This window comes from Tenrec ecaudatus, chromosome 12 (genome assembly GCF_050624435.1).
Source record: "Tenrec ecaudatus isolate mTenEca1 chromosome 12, mTenEca1.hap1, whole genome shotgun sequence".
NCBI lineage: Eukaryota > Metazoa > Chordata > Mammalia > Afrosoricida > Tenrecidae > Tenrec > Tenrec ecaudatus.
In genome coordinates, this window is record NC_134541.1 from 10348315 (window position 1) to 10368131 (window position 19817).

A 19817-nucleotide genomic window follows, 5' to 3' on the forward strand; every position below is an offset into this window, starting at 1 on the left:
CATGGACTCCAGGAAGATACATCAGGGACCTCAGGAAAAAGCCTCTGTAGCCCAAGAAGGGTCGGCATGCACCCTAGAAAGAAACCTTCCTGAACCTCTCAGGAAGAGCCCACTATATACTCCAAGAAGGGGGCTCCATTAACCCTCAAAAGGGGCCTTCATGGACCTAGGTACACCCCCGGGAGGGTACCATCTTGGGGTCCAGGTCCTTGCCCTCCCAGGGCTGGGAGGGGCAGAGGAAGAGGGCCAGAGCTCCGCATCTGTGCCCACTGTCTCCTGTTAGAAGGCACACATGTTCACATTTCTTTAATTGCTTTGCATGAAAGCGTACTCTCCCGGCGCCATGGCAACCACACTCTCTAATCTGATGTCAATTCTACCTGTGCTGCCGATGGCACCAACCTCTCAGAAGTGGTGGCCGTGCTGCAAGTGTGATGCTCTCCTCTTAGAAAAATCGTCATCTCAGACTGAACCCCACCCCCACTCCGGCCCACCAGTGGACGTTCTGGCCTTGCGATGACGGAGCAGGGACCAGGATCTGCCAGGCAGACAGCCTTACCCAGCCTCACGGATTCCTCCTCGGCAACACCGAGTAGCTCCTAGGACCCGTCGCCCACCCCCCTTCCCAGTTTCCTTGCTGGAAGTCAGAAGTTATGACATGCCCAACCTCACAAGGCTCTGCTCGCTGCCTGGCATGCATGCAGTGCCACGGAGTCCCTATCGATCTCTGAGCAGCACAAACACTTTGTGATGTGACCGGCTACTATCTTACAGGTTGGCGATTCAAACACACCTGGCAGTGCCGGGAGAGAAAACCTGTAAAGTTTACAGACAAGAAGTCCCAGGGAGCTTCCATGGGGGTCACCATGAGTTGACATCTTTCGAATGGGTGAGGAGGCCCTGGGAGGGGTGCAGACAGGGAGAGAACTTGGCTGCTACCGAAAAGGTGGGAGGTCCCAGTCCACGCAGTGATGGCTTGGAAAAAAGACTTAGGGACCTACCTCTAAAACATAAGCCACCGAAAGCCTCACAGACACAATTCTGCTCTGATACACATGGAGTCGGCAGGGGTTAGCAGGGCTTCGACGGCAATTGGGTCTTAAGTAGACACAAGCAAGAAACATGGCCTTATACGCTCCCCTCCCTTGACTCACAGCGATATGGATGGATGAAGACGGGGTAGGGTAGAATCTGAGGGCTGCTCCTCTCTGGGTCCCTCGCAAAGCTGGTCCTCTTCACATTGATGGGTGCGTTCGTCTAGGTTGACTATGGAAAGAAATCCAGAGACACTCATATATATGTAAGAGAGAACTTTATATCAAGAAGTAATGATGCATCAATAAAACACCCCAGCCCAGTCCAGATCAAGTCCATAAGTCTGATATCAGCCAATATGTCTGATACAAGTCCATAATTTCCTCTTGAGATCCATGTGGCACATGCAATGATGTAGAATGCAGGAAGATTGCAGGCCTGTGGGTGGAAAGTCCTGTGGATCCAGTGGTGGTGGTGGAAGCATCTCCAGGGCTCTGGCTGCCATCAGCGTGGCTCCATGTGGCTTGTCATCAGGAAGGTGAAACAGATAGAGACTTTGTGTCCCACTTCCAGGGAGGAAGAGGGTCAAGCTCCCAGAATCTTCATGAGAAGGCCACGCCCACAAGGAGGCATCAATCAGGCGGTGATCTGATTGACAGACTATATTCCACCTCTATAACCAATTTATCAAGTCGACTTGGAATGACGTAACTATGCAGTGGCCAAGGAGGTGTTTTGCCCTATGTGGCAGGAGTCATCTCATGTTATGCCCAGGAGTCTCCCCTCCCAGCATCCCCCCCACCCATATCGCTGATGCCCCACCCGGGTCACCTGGACTGGGCCAGCCCACTTTCCCCTGAGAGCCCTGTGCTGAATGCAAGGCCCTGTGGGTGTGTCTAGGCCCCCATGCTATCAGGGAGGTGAGCCAGCCCTGGGAAGCCTCTGACGGCAAGCTTAGGAGAGATGGAACCCACTGTTGGCATGTCACTTGATGGAAAGGGAAGCAGACACACCTGTCCCCCTGAGAGATGAGAGCTCTGTGGTCGACCCTCAGAAAGGATAGCGTCTGACCCAGTGTCACACAGCTATGAAGGGGCAGACCAACTTCCACTTGGGGCTTGTGGTGGGCTCCCCTCCCTGGAAATGGGAGAAAGTGATGCTGGCAGCTGACACCCTGTGGGTCGTGCCCTGTATGGTGCCTTAACCGGACACGCCCGCCACGGTGGTCAGGAACCCTTGCTGGAAATTCAAGTCAAGATGCGGGGAGGAGGGAACATGTCTCAGAGAAGGCAGGAAATGGGGCAGAGCATCCTCCCATCTGGGGAAAAACACTTAACAATGCTGGTGTGGAACCCAAGAGGAATGTATACTTGGTCCTAGGTTCCCAATTGGCTAGTTTTGACCTCGTTTCTACGCAGTCCTTGGTGACCCGGTCCGTGTGCTACAGACCACTGGGAATTTAGACTCCGTTCTTTTCAGACGCACACATCCTTCACAGGCCACCACAGAAGGCCTGAATGTGGAAACCCCACAAAGTGAATTCGGCTTGACCCCAAACTCCCGTGTAGCCACGGGATTTAAGACTGGAACGCCCTAATGTAAGAAGCAGCAGGGACCACTAGCCCCAAGGCATGGAGCTGGTAGACGTTGACTTTGCTTGGAATCACTTGTCTTGACGGCACCCAGGGAGTGGTGGCCTGGGACTACCACGCACTTGCCGTGTCCATACCCTCCTTGCTTCCTGAGGACAGGCACGAGTCTGGTGGGCATGGCTCGGCCGTTACCAAGACGCGCATATGATTTCCAGGACCCCTGGAGCTAGATGAGCTTCCCCAAACTCTCTACTTCAGATAACTCTGAACCCTGAGCTTAAACCAAACATACCCCTAAACCTGTGGCAACTGATAGCCATCTACAGCCGACTCAGTAAAGAATAGGGGGAGTGAGCACAGTTAAGTGCCCCATTGAGGAACTTCGTCTGTGAGGGCAAATTGATGATCACAACTGAAAATGTGAAATCAGAAGCTTGGTTTATATTCACGGGGAAATCAAAAACCTCACTGCCATCAAGTTGATTCCAACTCATAGCCCCCCTTTAGGACAGGGTAGAAATGCCCCATGGGTTTCCATGACACTCACCCTTCAGGAAAGTAGAAAGCCTCATTTTTCTCCTGTGAGAAGGCTGGTGGTTTTGAACCGCTGACCTTTCAGGTCACAGCCCGATGTATCATCAACGAAGGGAAGAAATCCAGAAAAGGATGGTGAGTGTGGTTGGCAAAGTTGTAAGAATGTAATCGAAATCCCCGACTCCCGCACTCTGTTTTGTTAGGTGCCAATCATTTGGTTCCAACTCATAGGGAGCCTGGGAACAAAGTAGCTCCTTGTCCCGTGCCGTCCTCACCATTGTCTCTAAGGTCGTGCCCATCACTGCTGCTCTGGGTGCATCGCCTTGTTGAAGGTCTTCCTTTTCCTTGCAGGCCCTCTACTTTGCCAAGCATGACGCCCTTCTCCAGGGACTGGTCTCTCCTGAGAACATGTTCAGAGTACATGAGACAAAGTCCCCATCCTTGCTTATAAGGAGCATCCTGGCTCTATTTCCTCCAAGACAGATTTGTTTGTTGCTCTGGGAGTTCATAGTACTTTTGATATTCTTCAACAACACCATAATTCAAATGTGTCAATTCATCTTCGGCCTCCCTTATTCAATGTTCAAATTCCACGTGCATATGAGGCCACCATGAAAACACCATGGCACGGGTGGGCCACAATTTAGTCCTCAAAGTAACATCCCTGACCCAATGCGATCTGCCGTATGATCTCTTCACTGCTGCTTCCATGAGCATTGATTGTGGATCCAAATGCTTGACAACCTGAATCCTTTCTCCACTCATCTTGATGTTACCTATTTGTACCGTGGTAAGGATTTGGGGTTTTCTTCATAGCGCATCATAATCTATACTGAAGCCTGCAATACGTGATCCACATCAGCAAGCGCCTCAAGTCCTCTTCTCTTTCAGCAAGCGAGGTTGTGTCATCTGCATATCTCAGGTTGTTAATAAGTAGTCTTCCTCCAATCCAGATGCAGCATTCTTCTGCATATACTCCAGCCTTTCAGATTATTTGCTGAGCATACAGATTGAATAAGTCTGCTGAGAGGACACATCTCTGGCATGGTGTAATTGCTGTGAGTTTTTCAATAGCTATAAAATATTGCATATTCCGAGCATGATTTCCAAGAAATGTGTGATCATTCAGTGGACTCAGCATGGGGCCCCAGGGCCAAAATTACCCCAGCTACTCCGTGAATCCAAAGCAGCCACGTGGAAGACCATCACGATACATCATTAGAGCCAAAACACCGCTATCAGCTTGAGGCGAAAGACCACAGAGAACTGGAACTTCCTCTTGCTCTTGCTAGCCAGAAATATCCGGAGTTCTAAAACACGGATGTTTGCCCTCCTTTATACACGACAAAAGTGCCATCTCTACAAAGCCTGACTGTGCGAAACATGAGCGGTTGGTGGACTGATCTGTGTTTCCTTTCTTCCCAGTGGACCCCATGGGCGCTGTCCCCATGAGCGGACGGTGCCTGGTCACAAAGCAGGACACAGCTCTGCACCACTCCCCCCCTGCTGGGATCCATGGGGTGGGGGCGAGGGAGACCCTGGGCTCTGGTGCCTTCCCTTTGCTTTGTTCCCTTCCCTTTCCGAAAGCCGAGCTTTCCATCTCCTCCGAGGCAGTTTGGAAGAAGGAAAGAAACTCTCTAATGAGCAGGAAAAGGGAGATTGCCAACTCCATGAAGCCCCTGCCCTGCTTTGGCCCACAACTCAGATTGTGTCACCAGGGTGTGCTAGAGGTGAGGTTCTGGGTCCAGGGTCAGAAAGGGGGGTGGGGTGGGGGAGGGTGAGTGATTGCTGCCCAGTGCCCTGTGTGACTCCTGAGCTGACCACACAGGCGGCCAGAAAGCCTCTGGAAAGTTCTAAGGACAGTAAGAAATGGAACCTGAAGGTACGGTCAGGAGTGGATGGAGCTCAACACAGTTCAGACATCGCCATCAACTTGCTTTCTTGGGGCAGTCCCCAGGAAAGACCCATGACGGAAAAGGACATCAGGGTCAAGTCGTCCCCTTACTAAAGGCAAAAACACCCCCACTCCTGGCATCTGTTCTGACGCAGCTCTCCTGGGCATTCCCAAACTGCCAACCTTTACGGGAACCGACTGACACACTTTCTGCCACAAATGAGCAGCTAGCGGATTCAAAATGCCCACCTTGTGATGAGCGGCCCAGGGCTCAGCTCTGTCTACCCTCGGGGCTCCTTCCCGAGAAGCAGGGTGCAGGAAAGCAGCTCAGTTTGTTCAGACGTCTCCCAACACCGCCCATTGCTTGCTTTATTTTGGGGTGGGGGAGATGGCATTTTACTTCCTTCTCGAAGCCTGTTCCCCCTCCTCCGGCAAGAACGCCCTGTCAGACACTCCACACGGGGCCTCGCCTACAAGAAGGACTCGATAAATAATTCGTGGCCATTATTTTTAATTTGGGGAGTGTGAGAGGAGGACTCCTGTGGGGGAAGGGGCTTTGTTCTTTAACGCTTGTCCAGCCTGACAGGTGTATCTGTGCAGATTCTCCAGCTGCTAAGGACAAAATCCACTTTGGTTACGTTAAAGGGGAGGAAGAAGAAGAAAGAAAGAATGTAATTTATTGGGAGAATATGCCACAAGCTCCCAAAGGAAAAGGAAAAGTGTAGAATCCGGTCTCAGGCGAGACAGGAACGGGAAATGTTGCAGACCTTTGGAGAAGCAATGGATGGGCAGAGCCAGGATGAGTCATCCTTTGCGTCTCACCCCTCACAATTCAAATTCCAGGGAAATGGAACCATCTGGTCCAGATTGGGTCACATGCCCATCTCCTGGCCACAGAGTGGTGAGGAAGCTTGGCTGACATCCCTCAGCCCTGGAATCCAGGAGACAGGAACAGGACCTCCAGCGCAGAGCAGGCGCTATGAGCTAAACAGGCACAAAGTCTTCTACCATGGGCACATTGGAGTCTCAAGTTCATGGGCATGGCAGTCCACTGCCAAGGAGCAGAACTAGCCGGTCCTTTGTTTTTTCCTTTCTCGCTATTCCTCCATCTTCCTTCATTCTTTCCTTTCCCTTCCTCTTTCTCGTTGTGAGCATCACATAAGGGCGGACCATGAAAACACATAATACACATTGGTGCTAAGTGTTCTTTGCTGGGGCAGTGTGTGGGCAGTAGACTAGTTAGGGCCTCTTCGTGGCATTGTCTCGGTGTTTGTGTCACCAAACCTGCTTCATACGTTCCTTCTAAGGGTTGAATGAGCTCATGCCTGTGTGTGTTTAGAAGTGGACCAGACACACAGTTGGTGACCAATCCCAGCCTTTCAACCTCTGACTTCTGAAGGCACAATGCTTTCCGCACTCAGTCGCGAACTGCAGGATGGGTGGTTCCAGCCCAGGAGGACAAAGAGCTGGCACTTGGCTCCAAAGAAGATTTACAGCCTAGAAAATCCCACTCCATCATATGGGGTCACTGGGAATTGAAATCATCATAAGAGTACCCACTGACAACAAAGGAGTCTTACAATAACTGTTATTATTGGTACACACACACACACCAACTAAAAAGCACTAAAACTCTCAGCGTTGTTGGATGGGAATCCTCCCCTGAAAGTCATGTTGTTGTTATTTTTAGGGGCCTTCAAATCAGGTCTGACTCATAGCGGCCCTGTGTCCACATAGAATGAAAGCCCGTCCGCTCCGCACCGTTCTCTCAATCCCTGTTGAACTTGAGCCCGCTGTGGCAGTCACTGTTATCAGTTCGTCTGGCTATTTCCCATTACTCTTCCACTTTACCATGCGTGATGTCCTTTTCCGGGACTGGTCTCTCCGGACACCACGTCCGAAGCACGTGAGACGGAGGCTCTCTCGCCATTCTCGTTTCCAAGGAGCACGCTGGCCATATTTCCATGACAGATCTGCTTGTTCTTCATACATGGAAGGAATGTGTTGCTTTTTTGTGAGCACTCATTCCTTCTCGTGTCTGCCTTTCCTGTTCTTGTAACGTGACTTGGCATTTGCTTCGTTAGAAACTAGAGCATCCGAAGAGCATCATCCTCCGCAGAACTGCCCGAGGCCCTTTGGAAGAAGGCTATGGGCAGGAAGCACGCCATTCTTGTGGGAGTGTCCTGGAGGGGCAAGCCAGGCTGCTGGACAACACCTCACATCTGAGACCCATGACTGCCGCTCACCAGCCCCATCGGATTTTCTCCGCTGTCCGCCGGTGACCACGAGTGCAGCCAGAGCACCATCCACGAGCCAAACAAAATCCGAAAATGGAGAAAGGAATGAAGGAAAAAAACAGCCTCCCACCTCCATTTCTGGCGTATTCTCATTTTTATCGCCAATATGTGCTTAGATGGCAGTATTTTCATCGCCCCCCCTCCGGCCCCCCCAGCTCAGGAGGTGAGATACAGCCACACCAGGCTCTGTGATTGTGGGACCTCAGAAGCTGAGACGTCAGAAACAAGAAGGATGCAGAACGATGAGGTGGTCAGGATTCTGGGCGCAGGAGAAGAAATTGCCCCAGGACATCATACACAGCGGTCTTCCCTCGGGTCAGCCCAGAAATGAACAAACTCTTCTGAGGGGGGGGGGGGTTGCTTGGAGAATAAAGAACTAGACTCCATCTCCTGGCTGTCCTGACACCCCCTCACGCCCCTGTTCCCCCACGTCTCTCTCTCTCTGCCTGCATTTCCTTTTAACATGCCAGTGGTCCAAGTGAATAATGATGTATTTTGTGTTGTTGTTTAAGAGAAGCCTTTGAAAGCCATTCTGAGACTGGGGTCCAGAAATCTAATCTTTGTTTGATTCTGTGTTTAGTGGGGATTCAAATCCCAACTTAATTTAATCTTTCGACTTATCCTGCAGGTACTGCCTGATTATATTCCATTGCCACCCGTAATAGGATTTCAGGGACAGGATTTTGCTATTAGTGCTTTGAGAAACAGAAGCAGAACAGAAAGTTGTCACTGGTGTTAGTCAATGAAGCCCACTCTAAATGAATGACTGCAGCCACGAAGAGCTTTCCCACCGCCTCGTCTTAATAAGCTATTGCCAGCCTACACCTGATCTCCAGGAAACCTTGGAGGCCAGCTAAGAGGCAGAATTGGAAAGCCTTTACCCAGAGATGTGTTGAAACAGCCCACCCCGATAGCAGGTGAATTAGTAATTTGGGGTTTGTTAATAAAGTTGACAAGCTGCACCACCTGTCCTTCTTTGGGACTGATCAAAGTTGGTCATTTTTAATCCTGTATAAATAATTTATAGTCCAGGGACCTGGGGGAGGGGTCCATCTTTGTAATGAGGGTGTCTGGGTTAAAAGGTTGGCTTGGCTCCTTCTTTGACTAGACTCATTTTTTTCTTCCATAAAATGGGGCCAGGGACCCCAGCACTCTCCTTGCATCTTTGAAAGGTTACATGAATTAATTCCTGGGAGAGCCCACAGGGGGAAAAATACTGCACATCAAATGTATGTATTCAATATTATCATTATTTTTTTTACTATTTTATACTATCATTTAATGTGGTGTCACTCTTTTTTAAGAACTTTTATTATTAATCATTTTATTGGCAGGCTCTTAAAAATCTTATGACAATCCACCATTCAATTGTATCAAGCACACTTGCGCGCAGGTTGCCATCCACATTTCCACTTGAGCTCTTGGTATCAGCTCTTTTTGCCCCTCCCTGCCCACCCTTGTCAATCCTTGATCAATTATAGATGATTGATTGTGACTGGGTGGACACTCGCAGAGTGAATTCACCTGCTACTTGCCAAACACTTTGTCTCATGACGTTGGCTGCCATTCCTGCAGGGGATAAGCATTCTTTCCACTTCCTTCCTGGCTTCCCTGGGACGTTTACTCCCCTTTCTTGCCCATCCCTGCCTTCCACGCTTCAGTTTAAGGACAAATGCTGTCACTTTGGGTCCAAGAAGTATAGCCCTTTGAAGTGGTAGTATTACTGGAAGGCCCCCCAGTCCCACTGACGTTGACTGTATTCTGACTCATGGCCACCACCGCCCCCCACCACCACCATCTCGTGTTTCCAAGGCACTTGCAAGGGGGGTTTGCAAAGGAGAAAGTCCTTAACACAAGTGCCAGGGTTGGGTTGTCGGCGTGCAGGCAAAGCTTTCGACAGCACTATAGGTACCAACTGGAAAACAACGAAAATACTAAAGTTTTTAACAATTAAAGGATGACTTAGAAATAGAAAGTGTATTATTTTAAACACCAAAGTATACTTGTACATAGTTGTAAACAAGCCTACTTGTAAAAAAAAGAAAATTAAGTGGGAACCAGGAAAACAAGCGTTGATGATGGAATCGGGAGCTAGGTGCTGTTTTCGGAGCTTTACACGAATGCTCTCACCACATCATTACAACCCAGGAAGCAAACTGCTAATTTCAAAAGGAATTTAAGGAAATTGCCCCCAGAGACGAGGAAGAGGAAGGGAGTAGCAAAGGTCCCTAGGATGTTTTAAAGAGGCCAGGCACATCTCTATTGTTATGGTTTAGAATCGGCCTCACATGCCCACTTTGTTTCAGCAAAGGAAGGCAGGGCGTTTATCTGCCACAAGCAAACGCTGACTTTTCCGAGCGCACCTTTGAGCTGGATTTGCTCAGTGACCCAGCCCAGGACACTTCGCTCATCGCCTGGCCTCTGTTGTCATTTGATCCCTAGGGTTCGCTGTGGCTTGCTTGCCATTCAAAAATACATGTTTTTAGAGTCCTTTTAGATTCAAAGAAACAATGGCAAAGACAGGGCTCAAAGTTCCCATGTGCCCAAACATCGGGACCCTGGTCCCCATGTTACAATCACAAGGTGCATGTGTCATGATTAATGAGCATGTTTACACAATGGACTGCTAACCACAAGGTTACGAGTTCAAAACCTCCAGCCGCTCCGTGGGAGAAAGACAAGGCTTTCTACCCCCATAAAGAGTTACTGTCAATCGACATTGACTTGATGGCAGGGAGCTTTTTTCGTTTAGTGATGCAATGGGGAACTCTGGTGGTACAGAGGTTAAGTGCTAAAGGAAAGGTCAGCCGTTCGAACCCACCTGCTTCTCCATGAGAGAAAGATGAGGCAGGCAGCTTCTAGATAGTCTGGGGCAATTCTACTCTGTCTTATAAGGTTGCTGTGAGTTGGAATTAATTAGACAGCCTTGAGGATCCCTAAAGCCTACACATTACTCATATTTCCATCCTTTTTACCTAATGTCACTTTCCGGTGCCAGAATCCCATCCCAGGGACCACGTTACCTGTCATCATCCTGTCTACTCAGCCACCTCTTGACGGTGACAGTATCTCGGACTCCTTGGGTTTTTGATGACTTTGACAGTTGAGAGAAAAAGCAGTCAGGTATTTTGTAGAATGTTCCACAATTGTGGTTTTAATGATCAGACTAGGGTTATGGGTTTGGGAGAGGAAGGCCACAGTGGTAACCGTGCCATTTTCATCATGGCCTATCAAGGGCGTCTGCCATCAACATGACTTACCATGATGAATGTAGACACTGATCCCCGCCCCGGCAGCATTTGTCAGGTTTCTCTACTACCAATGACTCCTTCCCCCCTTTCCATACCAAACTCTTGGCACAGAAAAGACTGTGGGTGCCCACATTAAGGGTTAGGAGTTAAGCTCCACCCCTTTGTACTTCCTGCACACCCACTGTTCTTCATTGCCAGCGAGCCAATTCTGACTCCTAGATGACCCTGTGGGCAGAGCAGAACTGCCCTATAGGTTTTTAAGTTTGTCAATCTTTATGACAACAGTGAGCCTCACATTTTTCTTTGGAGCAGCTGGTGGTTTCAAACTTCTAATCTTGCGGTTAATAGCCCGATGTATAGCCCATGACGCCCCCAGGGCTCCTGCACAATAGGTTTGTCTATTATATCCTTTTAAAAACTTATTTAAATCCCCATGGACTCATGGATGTTTGTTGTCCTCAGTGGAGTCTTTATATAATCCTTTGTTTACATTGTTTCTTGTTGGTATTGTTTGCTCTTGATCATGAATGCAGTAAGCTAAACCATGTCCCATTCTCACCCTGAGGCAGCTGAAGAGAGTAAACCTGTCTATCGCTCTCCTCCTCTGTACCATGGACTGCCAAAGGAACAAAGAAGTGTCTTGGGAGTGACACAGCCAGACTGATCCTTGGAACCGAGGATGGTGAGATGTTGGCTCGTGCACTTTGGGCATGTTGTCCCGAGAGCCCGGTCCTCAGAAAGAGCCATCATGACATTGGAAAAGAAGAAACCCACCATGAGATCGATGGACACAGTGGCGGCGACATTGGGCTCAGATATCCCAGCGCTGTGAGAGTGCCTCAGGGCTGTGCAGCGTGTGGTTCACTTGCATGCACTTTAAGTCAGGGTGTGTTTGCTACCACCTAACAGCAACCAGGTCCCACGTGTGCTGGCTCTCACTGTGCTCGCACCTGGCCCAAACACTATGGAACTCGTTTTATTCACGGTTGACTATCATCGTTCTTCCAATCACGAGCATGAAGGTAGGGATGTCTCCTACATCTGTGAGGGATCAGAAAGTCTCTTATCTGCTTCCCATGACTCCAAGTCAGCTGCCTTCCTTATTTCTCACTGCATCCACTTCTTAATTTTTCACACACGCCTCAACTGCCTTCTCTGGGGGGAGTGACTTCCTTTATATGCCTAACAGGTGATTAGGAAGACGATTCTGAAACACAGATCCATTCATGCACTTTCTTTTTCAGCGCAAACCTCCCTATACCGGACTTCTGCCAACACTTTCTTTCCTTCGACCGCCTGTAGCCCAAAGCCAGTTTTCCCCATCTCCCTCTCGGGTTATACCCACTGCCCGGAAGTCAACTTCAACTCTTCCAGACACGGTAGGGCAGAGCAGCATTGCTCCCAAGATTCCCAAGACTCTGACGTTCCAGCAGCAGACTACCACGTCTGTCTCCTAGGCAGAAGCTGATAGGGTTTAACTCCTGGTCTTTGGTCAGCAGCCTGACATTTAACCCCTTGGTGCCACTCTGTTAACTGTTTCATTCCTCTACGTCTTTTCAGTTGTTTCTCCATCTCAAACTACAAGCACGCCCACATCACCATCACTGGCTTCGTCGTCGCTTTTAACATGAATGTTTTTTGAATTCTGAGCATGTCCTGTAAGCCACTTGCACGGGTTCCACTGAATCCTGTCATCCACTCAGTTGTGTACGTATTATCATTATCCCGTGAATGGTGCAGATGATCAATCCACTCAGCTGCTAACTGAAAGGATGGAGGTTCAATTCCACCCAGAGGTGCCTCAGAAGAAAGGTCTGGTGATCTGTCTCCAAAAAATAAAAAATCAGAGCACACATTCCACCATGACAAACATACCAGGGAAAAAACAAAAAACACCTCACTGCCGCCAAGTCAATGCTGACTCGTAGTGAGCTTCTGAGACTGGAACTGCTGGCAGGAGTGGAGCATCCCATCTTCCTCCCGAGGAGCTGCTGGTGGTTTCTAACTGCTGACTCTGCGGCATGTAACCACTACACCGCCAGGGACCCTGGACACCTATCGGGCCGCCATAAGTTGGAATGACTCTAAGGTAACTGGTGGTGGTGGTGGCTATTCTTAGCCCCATTGACAAAATTAGAAATAGGGTCTGAGAAAGACAGGTACTCGAAATACAGGTCATGTCCCTACGCAGCCACCCACTTGCTGCCATGTGTCAATCCAGCTCATAGTCAACTGACAGAACAGAGTAGAACAACCACACAAGGTTTGCAAGGACGCAAATCTTTCCAAAAGCAACCTGCCTGGTCTTTCTTGCATGCAGCAGCTCGAGGGTTTGTGTCACCAAGAGAGTACTTTCCCCACTGTGCTGCCAGGAGGCCTTGTCTGAGAGCGACAGAGAAGCCCCATTGGCTGGAAGCACAGGTTGCAGAATGAACTCGCAGCTCCAGAGGAGGTGGGTTCCCTCTGCCTCTTGTTCCCTTCCTGCTGAGCCCGGCACAAAGGCACTTCCCTCAAGTCTCCTTCAGAGGCCACAGACACCCCTACTTCTCATTCATGCCTCTCCTTCCAAAAAGCAGTGTTCAAACACAACAGAAACCACCACCACTACCAGACTGCATCTTCAACCCCTGCAGAGGAGAGGGCACCAAGCCTGCAGATTATCCCGAGTCCCCTGGCAGGGACATTTGAACCTGAGCTTGCCTTAATCCACGCAGTGACGAACAGCTCAGCAGTGAGAACCTCGGGCTAGGAGGTGGAGGGGTCTCGGGGGACAAGCCAGGCATCTGATCTGAAGTCCACCCCCCGACTCCCATAACGGCTTCAAGATCAGCAGGACAGGACACTGATTCTGGCCTCAAAGATTTTTGATTTATTTATTGTTTTTAATGGGCGGGAGCAGCCTTCTTGCCAGCTAGGTAAATAGTTCATGGGTTATTTATTTTATCTCTAGTCCTGCTTAAATTGAGTTCAAAATAATTAGATAACCCTGCAAAAGCTGCGGCTGGTACTAATTCCACTTAATGATTTTCTTGTGTAGTTGCCCAGAGAAAGGGGGTTATCTGTGAAAACAAGCCTTAAACTATTAATAGAGAGAAAACGCCATTTCAGCAGCTCACCCCAGGTGAAGGGGCGCTGGTCACTATCAGGCCCCGGGCTGGCCAGGGGGCCTGGGCCCTCACTTGCCCCAAAGGCCCTTTCCTGCCCACTTGAAGTTGACTGCTCCATCCCAAGCTTCACGGGCAACTTGCTCCCAACCCCTTACACTATTTGTGGCCTTAATTGAGGGACCTAAAAAAACAAATTAATCACCCCGGCCCATAAAAATGACAGAATTCATATGGTAGCATTCTTCATTCCCTCCAATTTGTTCTCCTGAAATCCCCGTGGCGATTTATTTGCTGAATGTGTGAGTTTTCTCTTTCTTTCTTTCCTCCTTCCGTTCTCTTCCCCCCACTCCCCACCCCCACCCCCCACCCACACACGGAAAATCACAAATTGTTGTCAAGGTTAACGAGTTAATATTCTCATTCAATATTTATTTTTGAGGGAAGACGTGGAAGCGCCGCGACCGTTCCTGTTCTTCCCTCCACCGCAAAGTCTGGCTTCTTAATCAAAGTGACAAGGACACTGTCCTTTGGATGATACTCGGAATCATCGAGACTGAAAAATGAGCTTTATTAATCAGCAAACCCTGATTAATTATTATAAAGTGCGGCGCCTACATTTCTGTACATTTTAATAATTCCTGCGGAAGGCTAACAATGTCCCCCGTGGTTTGGAGTCTTTGGGGTTTGAATTTTTCTAAGCAATGTCACAATAAATAGTCAAGAGAAGCACTGTTCTCTCTTTAATCCACTCTGCTTCAAGCCGGCAAGCCAGGCAAAGCCTCCTTTTTTGTCCAATTTCCCATCTATAATTCATCATTTGCATACAAAGTAAGGAGTTCAGAATCAGCAGCTTCATCAGTTTTCAAAATACCAGGGGACAGCGGGGGTGATTTATCGCAGGGCACATTATCTAGTTCACACAATCAGGATATTTCTGTGGAACACAGCCTGTCATGATTTCTGGATAAGAGCGGCCTCCCAAAAACTCCACTGAAGAAAGGCCACCCGTCTGATGACCTTCGGTCCGTCCAGAGTCCCTGCTGTTTACCCAGACATGTCCTCCCCGCGTCCCCATCCACAAAGGAACACAGCCCACTCCAGAAGGGCAGGTGAGCTTGTACACGACACATGCCTGAGGCTTCGGCACCATGCCTGGCAGGCATCAGACAAAACTCACTCACTCACTGCCAGTGACTCGATTCCAAGTGATCGAGCTAGACTCTCCACCTTGGCTGGAGTGGTGGTTCCACCAGGCCACGCCACTTAGCTGGGGTCACTTTCTACCCCTGGTAACCCCATGCCCATTAGAGAGCTGGGCTCCATGGGGTGTCGCTTTTGTAATGGTGATTTTTCGGAAGGAGATTGCCAGGCCTTTCTTCTGAGGAGTCGCTGGGTGGACTCAAAGCACTGACCTTGGGCTTAGTGGACAAGCACATACGGTGTGCTGCACACCATGGGAGATACAGGTGTTAAAACTTGGAAACGGAAGACCCGTGTGTTTCCCTGTGCATAAAGTCTGCTCCAAATTACATGCTGAGTAGAGGGTTATCAAAATGGCAACGTATGGTTGGGCTTCCAAAAATTCATGGGAAAATTCCATGATCTCTCCATTCCACATGTCCATAACATATAAAACTCCCATGCCTCTCATGTGAGAATAATGAGGCAAGGTTATAATGAAAAGGCACACACACACACACACACACACACACACACACACACACACAGATTTGACAGGCTGGCTCCTGATCTGAGAATTTCTTGGGACTTAAATGCTGAGGTCTTAACAATGTGACCGAGTCTCCAGCAGCTTGACAATCGGCTCACTAAAATAGGGGCTCCCAACACTCAATGGTGATGAGGTAGCTCCAACTGGGGATCCACAAGCTACCACAGGGCCATCTTATACGGACATTTATCAAATCTGAAGCTTCCACACATCCACCTTGGCTGATCTTCTGGGAAGCGAGTCTCAAGTTTGTCACACCCAGTAATAACAAGGTGAAGTTTGTAATAACCTAACATGTAGTAGCAATGAGTTGAAATATGCCGATGCTTTCATATTCCTACACCTGAATGGGCCACTGCCTTCATGGCAGACTCAAGACCATGGAGAGGGGTTTGGGGGAATCCCTGCCACAGACGGCTACACAGGTGTGAAAAGAGAAGTGCGTCATGGGGGAGTGAGATAGGAAGCTTTGATGTCGGCTTGCACCTGTGTAGGGGTAGTCGAGCTTGTCCACAAGGTCACATGCTGATGCCTCTTGGTTGGTGCAGTCTTTTAATCAGAAAGAAGCTGGCAACTTCCTTCCCTTGTCCCTGCCCCATCCACCTTCCTCCTTGCGGGGCCTCTGTGCCCCTCTCCAGTGGCAGCCCCACGTGGGCCACCCACCTCAGAGTGCTGCCAGCGCCCGGCATGTTTCCACGGGTACTTGGATCCTTGCAACTCTGCACCCACCAGCCCGTGACCCTCCCGCCTCCTGCTTCACCCTCTGCATCACAGGCCTGCAGCTGCACGAGTCTGAAGAGGACCGTGGCGACCATCGGACTTGTGGACTTCAGTTAGACTGGGCCGGGATGCCTTCTTGATCTAGTTATAAAGTTCTTTCTTATACATACAAGAGTGTCATCGGGTTTGTTTCTCTGGATAACCCAGCCTAATTTGTGGAAGCTTCAAACAGAAGGGCCTCAGGCAATTTCACAGCATTTCCTGCCACCAAGAACCCCTGGGGAGGAATGGGGTAGTTCCATTTCAGCCTAGGATCCATGTGGTGCAGAGAGACAGAGCAAGGAGCATGCAGTGGGATCTCCATGGACAGACAAGGGCAGGTCAGTGGAGGGAGCATGACTAGATGATGACACCAAAGAGCAGATCCCCGACTCCACTCTGCCTCTGGCTCCTGTGCATGCGCAGTGCACATAAAGGATACTCCTGAGAAAGAAAGGGGGACCCTGAGTGAAATATGTTAGTTCCCCCATTTGACATCTTAGGGACTTGCATCAATTATGAATTAGATCCCTAAGTTATCCTATTTTTAGATGCCATCAAGTTGATTCAGCCCTATCGGGACCCTACAGGACCAAATGTGACTGCCCCTCAGGGAAGAAGATTTCCCTGTTGTAATCTGTACAAGAGCTGATCCCCGGGCTGTCCTGCTTGCCAAGCTACTGGGTGTATCCAATCGCCACCATGGAAGTCATCAGCCAAGTGCTCAGCTTTTGTTCCATTAGATAATCCAAGGAACAGCGCTTGGATAAGATGAAGACGTGTCTTTCTCTTGTGTAAATCAAGTCTGTTAATGCACATTCTCATCCAGTACTGTGTCTCTGGCATATCACTGGGGACTCAGGATTCTCGTTGGTCTGTCATGCTTTCCGTGAGGCTTTCCGCATGAAGCTCTGCTTGGGTCCAATGTGGCTGCTGGAATGCCAGCCATCACTTTGGCATTTCCGTGAAAAAGGAAAACGAAACAGGAACAAAAGCAAAGGACAGTCAGAGCTTATATTTATTGATGCTCTCCTGCTTGCACGTTCATTTCATGGATGAGATGTATCGCCAAGTGCGGCTGTGAAGTACGGCCCCTTTGCTGGGTGCCTTGCCAGCCTGAATAAAACCAGAGATTGGTCACAAAGGCAAGGGGGAAGGAATAATATGAGCAGAGCAGTGAGCAGTCTCTGCCACAAAGTTCACAACACAAATTAAGCTGGCTTAGAGAATGCGTTAGGCTAGTTTCTCTAGAGGAGCAAAACCAGAGAAGCATAGGGATCAGTATATATAACATACTGTCATTGAGCTAATTCTGATTCAGCGTGACCCTAGTGGAAAGAGTAGAATGGACAGACTGTAAATCGTTACAGAGAAGCAAGATGAGTTCGAACCACTGCCTCCTTTGGTGAGCAATCAAGTATTTAATCTGTGGGCTAACAGGGATCCTAGAAGTATGAATACATTCATTTCAAAGAAATGGGGGCTATGGAGGCTGGGAAATCCCAAATCTCTGGTTTAGACATCAAGCGAGAGACTCTCCCTGACCCACATGGCTGCAGGGTTGGCAGACCCACAATCTGCACGTCAGGCAGCAGGCTGCTGGCTCAAATCCCAAGAATCAGCGGTCGTAGGCTGATGAGTCAGATCCAGGACTGAGAGGTGGTAAGCTTTACCAGGGATCCCATTCATATTGAATTCAGGTGACATCCTCAAGGCAGCCATCCTTCCAATCAATTGGCTGACACATTAGATTACCAAAAAGAAGGATGATTATGTATTATGTTTGCCAAAACCACTGAGCTGCGGGGCCTAGTCAAATGGACATACAGCATCAATCATCATAGGGAACATCACAGATATTATTTCTCCTTACAAACTTGATCTTGTGGCCTCTTGTACCGCCGTCATCCTTGATCATATCTCCCCTAGAAAATCACGCCAAACCCACTACCATTGAGTCCATTCTGATGCAGGGCAAGCCTAGATAGGGTTTTCTAGACTGGGAATGTTTACGGGAGTAGATGGCCTCTCTCTTCTTCCACAGAGCCACGGGGGGAGGGGGGGTGTCACAACCATTGACCTGAGAGTTTATATCTCAATGCCCCACCCCGCAAGGCTAAAAGGCTGCAGTCTCCAATGGAGCACACGATTGAGATATAACCCACAGCCTTTCCCACAGCAGAGACCTGGTGAGCAATGATTCCCATGTGTCATTTGTAATTATGGGTGCTAGAAGCAAATGTAAGTTTTCCTTCTCAGTAAAATGCTTTTGCAATTACACCAGTCTAAATGTACCTCCCCACCTCCGCCCCGCCGAAAGTCCTGTAGGTGAATCCCTCGGCCATGATATTTCTGGGAGACACAGTCCCTCTTGCCTTCTCAAGGCAGACATTTCTATCAGGCTGTGGTTGTTAGGTGCTATGCAGTCTGCTGGGACTCACAGCGGCCTGAGGCACAACAAAGGAAGGCATTCCCCAGGCCTGGGCCAGTCTTACCCTTGTTCTGTTTGAGCCCCCAGCTGCTGCAGCAGTTGAATCAATCCATCACCTGGAGGGTCTCCTACTTGTTTGCTGACCCTCAGCCCTCAGGGGGGAGACCTTGTAAAATAAAGTGGGGACACATGCAGGTCCTGCACATGCTGATGCCTTACCACTTTTGCTAGTGAAGTTCAGGAGTGACATCTGGGGGACCCCGGATTCCTGAGCCTCCGCACCATGTTTGCATTTTCCCCTGCAGAAGTGCAAGTTCTAATCACAGATAACGAGTAAATGAGATTATGATGTTAGCTTTCTCCAGAGATAACAGCAGTCCCGGTCATAAAACTACCATATGGCAGATTTGGCAGTCTTTGCCGCCAGCCATGGATTAATTATCACACAGACAGACTCTGGTCCCCATTTGCGAGTGCCTCCGGCCCCCTGTGGCAGGGATTGGCAACCCAGTGAAGGCGAGAGCCTGTATTATGTTTGCCAGAGACACGATGTGACCTTACTGGGGCCAGTTCTGTCATCTCTTAAAATTTAGCTCATGATTAAGTTTATCATTTCAAATAAACACAAAATGTCAGGGCTCTGGGTCTACTTAGCATGGAGAGCCCAAACCGACCTCTCTCTGATTTAAGAGGGTCCAGGCCAAGGAAATGAGCTGATTAGTTCTCCCATCTGACTTTTATTAAGAGTTATCAGATAATATAGTGAGGGTTAAATCTGTTCCAATTGGCTGGTTGCCACACACCAACCCACAGGGTATCCACCATGCTTGCCTTGGCATCTCTGAATTACTCGCTCTAAGCAGGCCCACTGGGCGGGTCACCCAGGAACGTTGCCTTTCTGCCTGGCATCTACTAATAAGGGTCAATTCCACCCATCTTTATCAAATCCACTCCCATGTTCCCTAATTCTTCATCACTTGAGGATGCAGGTACCCCTTGGAATGTCCTGTTCCATCGTTCACTGACAAGGACAGATCAGAGCATGGACCCATGTCTCCCCCTGTGGATCTTTAGTGTCCATGCCCCTGTCTCCACCCATGCCTTACTGCCATTCAGAACTGAGGCATCCAGTGTGGGGCACCACACTGGGGCATCCAGACCTGGGGCACCAGAGTGCTGGGTGGTTTG

At 49.3% G+C, this 19817-nt stretch overlaps 1 long non-coding RNA gene across 1 annotated transcript in view; it reads right to left on the bottom strand.

The window, feature by feature from the left end:
• Positions 1-1152: 1152 nt before the first annotated feature.
• The window catches only part of LOC142422344 (uncharacterized), a 189881-nt gene continuing 171216 nt past the window's right edge, over positions 1153-19817 (bottom strand). Inside the window, exon 3 of the long non-coding RNA XR_012779075.1 lies at positions 1153-1266. This is a non-coding gene — a long non-coding RNA (uncharacterized LOC142422344). The remainder of the gene's footprint in view (positions 1267-19817) is intronic.